Genomic DNA, 2,970 nt, shown 5'->3' on the forward strand with positions numbered 1-2,970 from the left:
CAGTCTTCAGTGTCATATGATCCTTCAGAAATCAATCTTAAATGCCGATTTATTATCAATATTGGAAATAGTTTTGCATCACAGCTTTGCATCACAGATATAAATTTAATTTTAAAGTATATTAAAATGGAAAACCATTATTTTAAATTACTTCTTTAAATCACATAAAAAAAATCTTACTGATCCCAAACTTTTGAACAGCAGTGTAACGGTCTTCTTTAATTAATCTTTTTCAAATATCATTTTTAAGCCATTAAGTACACAGCCTTGCACCCTGGGGTGCCGTAACGGTGGGAAAGGTTAGGACGATTCCAAGGGCTCAGATCAGAAAGAGATTTCTAGTACTGGCCGATTTAAATTCAAGTTTGAAATGTAGCAATTCACCTAGTAGAGGACTGGTTTGAGTCTTTGACACTCAAGCTGCATTCACACTATCAGCGACACGTAGTGACAAAGCGTCACATTCCCATTCATTTTAATAGAGAGCTGGCAATTTCCGGCGACACAACAGGGGCTGTTGGTGACAGGATGTAGGTGTGTCCTGTGCCGGGACCAAGTTGAGAGATGTTTAACTTTATGCAAATGAAGAGCAACTTTCAGGGAGCGACAACCAATAGGAGTGAAGTCAGTGGAGTGCACATGCTCTGTCAACTAGGCCTATACATCCTGTAGTGGAGTGTCGAAGCAAGATGGAGGTTCATTTTAGCAGTCATCAATATGTCTCTGTGTACATACAGTGGTACTTGCCATGTTGACTCTGAGCCTGAATGGTTTTGTGAACCCAGATAGACTAGCGCTTGTGCGGCAGATAAATGAGCACTCACGGTTTCTTGTTCCTCTTTAATATTAAGCATTCTATTGATTCCATTTCTTCTTGGTCTTGTATTTATGAGTAACATCCATAAATATCATTCTTAAATGTTACACTGTAAAAATTATTCAGGGGACCTGTTGCCACAAATTAAATAAAAGGTTGCAAGTTAAAAATTCTTAATTCATATTTTAATTAAACCTTTTAAGTTGCCAACATTATTTTGATGAGTTATGTTGACATAATATTGATTATTACATCAACTTAATATAAATGTATAATGCAAACTCAAATTTCTGCGTTGCTTGAATTTCTTCAAAAATTAAGTTGTAGTAACTCAAATTGTCTTGTTAACTTTGGAAATTGGGTAGTGGATTTCTAGATCCCAGCATGCTTTGCTTAGGATTGGATAAGGAGAGTAAATGTTGAAATTAAGTGTTATTTTATGTGTATGTGTGTGTGTGTCTTAGTGGAGGAAAAGACCCGTTAGTGTTTAATGCTGTAATGTTTGACATTTGTAAGAGTTTCTGTAATGTTGAAGTTTTTATGGTTACCATTGTGCTGCAAAGCAGACCACATTAAGGTAAACACTACATTGACACTACAGGCAAATATTTTTCTATAATGCCAGAGTGCAATTAACATCTTACTTAACATCTTGCTAAATAAGTTAGATTGAGCATGTGCTATTATAGCTGTGGATTTGAACTAAAATTGGTTCCAGGTTTACAAATCCATTTTATTTTATTTATTTATTTTTTGAGTAATCAACTTAGAAATGTGTTTGTGTGACAAATTATTAGGTTGCTCTAACTCAATGTAATTTGTTGGTTGAACAATTTCATTAGAAGTTGTCATAACTCAATTTAAGCAAATTGTTGCATTTTGTTTTTTATTTATTTATTTTAATTTTATTTATTTTAGCTTCACAATTTTTTAAAAATCTATGGAAAAAAAATTTAAGAAAAAAAAAACTACTTTGGGAACCAAGGCCAGTGGCGCTCCATAGTGAAGAAAATAATGGAGTGAGTCTGTTCCAGTGCAGCTTTCAGTTTGTGCAGCTTGGTGAAAAAAAGTTTGATGTTTTGGAACTAATTTCATTGGCAAAGAAGATATGTACTACCTGGCCAAATGCAAGTTACTCCATATTAATAATATCAAGACTTGCTTGTGTGATGCTATGTGTATATAATTCTCATCTATGTCAATTCATATTACTTTTAGGGGTGTGCAATATTGACAAGACATATCTCGATATTTTCTTGAATTTTATCGATAACGGTAATTAGATGATATTTTGCTGAGTGTGTTATTGTGCTTATATCTTAAGGACTGCCGTGGACAGCTGACTCCTAATGTTTTTGATATTCTTCATATTCTGTGTGGCGGTCAGTTCAAGCAGTGATAGACATGAATCTTTTCCAATACGTTTAAATAGATTTTTACCTTTATAAAGCCATTTTTCTATAAGTGTGCATTATCTTTCGAGTCAAATTCTTACATTTAATCAGTGAATTAGAATATTAAGACATTTGGGCTGTTACCAAGCTAATTAAATCTGTATCAAAATTCATCTTTGCAATGCAGAGGAAGCACAGAAGCTGCATCTGAAGTGGCATTTAGATGTATTTACACACTGTTTATTGCAGAACATGAATGCATTTAACCTGCAATTACAAATGCATGAATAATGTTTTGATATATTAAACATAAAACGTTGAATACTGTTATTTGAAATTATTTAATAAAAATAAACTTTAAATGTGAAATTAAAACCGCCAGTAGGTGGCAGCAAGTCACTGTTAATAAGTGAGTCCCTGCGACTGAACCGAATCATTTAAATGGTTGATTCATGTTCCTCAGAGACGAAAAACAGTGCTGTGGCTGTGTTGTGAACTATTTTTGTTGTCGAAATAGAGCAAAAAGTACGTTTCTTAATTAACTTCCTGTTTTTTGAACGGTTGTAAAAAAAAAAAAAAAAAAGCTACGTTTGTAATATTTTTTGATTACGTAATCAATTTTTGGATAAAGAAACGACACTCTTTGTGTGATATTGATTAACTATAGGAAATGATATAAATATATACACTTTCTGTCACCATATCTTGAATTTTGTGATCGTTCTAAATGCATTTTATTAGACCGAATCATGCAGTGAA

Source organism: Sinocyclocheilus grahami, unplaced genomic scaffold (genome assembly GCF_001515645.1).
Source record: "Sinocyclocheilus grahami isolate Dianchi unplaced genomic scaffold, SAMN03320097.WGS_v1.1 scaffold3757.1, whole genome shotgun sequence".
NCBI lineage: Eukaryota > Metazoa > Chordata > Actinopteri > Cypriniformes > Cyprinidae > Sinocyclocheilus > Sinocyclocheilus grahami.